Source organism: Otolemur garnettii, unplaced genomic scaffold (assembly GCF_000181295.1).
Source record: "Otolemur garnettii isolate 467f Iridium unplaced genomic scaffold, OtoGar3 scaffold00235, whole genome shotgun sequence".
NCBI classification, from domain to species: domain Eukaryota; kingdom Metazoa; phylum Chordata; class Mammalia; order Primates; family Galagidae; genus Otolemur; species Otolemur garnettii.
The window spans coordinates 1647900-1649176 of NW_003852630.1; the positions used below are offsets into that span (position 1 = coordinate 1647900).

At 44.4% G+C, this 1277-nt stretch overlaps 1 protein-coding gene across 1 annotated transcript in view; it reads right to left on the reverse strand.

The window, feature by feature from the left end:
• UBE3C (ubiquitin protein ligase E3C) overlaps nt 1-1277 on the reverse strand; it is a 133368-nt gene that overhangs the window by 50061 nt on the left and 82030 nt on the right. The window lies entirely within an intron of this gene.

Here is a 1277-nt window from a genome sequence, read left to right on the forward strand (position 1 = left end):
AAAAAAAAAAAAAAAAATTATAAAAAGGTACAAAGCTGCTACTATTCTGGACGGTGGAGAAGATTTCTTGTCTAGGTTCCCCTATGTAGAGAGCACACCCTGCTGCACTTACTGCAATACAGCCTCCAAGCACAAGTCAAGAGACGGATTCTATTAAACGTCAAAGGTAGGTGAGCCAAGTAAGACGTGCTCTGATGGACAGGCTGCTCAGGGAACAGCTTTGGGAAAGTAAGTGAAATGTCCTTCATCTTTCCCCAAGAAGGAGCTACAGATGCTCTGCAAAAGAGGGGGAAGGAGGAGGAGGGAGAGGCGGGCCGTGCTGCTGTGCGGTGTCTGGGCAGCAGAGGAAGGGGCAGCACCTGGCTCATTGCTCTCAGCCTCCCCAGGCCTCCACTGCGGCCTCCTCTCAGGTGCAGTGTGCAGTCACCTGCACACATCTGAGCCGGCATCTCTCTGGAAAGGGGCTCAGCAGGCATGTTCAGTAGAGCTTCTAGGTAATCTCCTCAAAACTGTTTTTTCTATATATTGCTATGCAAAGGTGTCAGAAATTTTGAAGTTACATACTCAAAGTATAAATATTCTGTAACATGTTTTCAAATAGGGCAAATACAACTCATCACATTGACTAAGGTTTGTAGCCATGCACAGGAGTAACAACTTTCCATTCACTTTTGAGAAAGGGCCAAAAAACAAATGGATGAGATGGGCTGCCCACCCATGGTCAGGAGGGGCACAAACGCTGACCCAACACACCCTGTCACTGCTGTGCCACCAGCTCTGTCTCCCTGGGGAGGAGGGTGAGCAGATCTAACCATTTGGGGCTACAGCCTGCTCTCCTCTTTGTAAGGTAATCATTTACCCCAGCTAGAATTTATGCTAGAAATGTTACACCAATTACTGTAAATCCTTTAACAACCTTCTGGGTTAAGAAGTATTCCCATTTCACAGCGACAAAAACAAGGCCAAGAAAGGTTATTATAAGGTGACATAGTAATGCAATGGGTACTGACATAACTTAGAGGTGTGCACTACCTACAAACTTGGGCTTTTTTCAAGTAAGACATACTCTTTTCTATTTTTTAAAACTATACTTAAATGAAGAACACCAATAATTAAATCTACAAACATGTTATTTGCATCTATCTTGATTAATATGATTATAAAGTCTGTTTAATTTCAAGCTACAGGTAAAATGTCAAAAGAAAGTTAACTGGGGCTCGGCGCCTGTGGCTCAAGCAGCTAAGGCGCCAGCCACATACACCTAAGGTGGCGGGTTC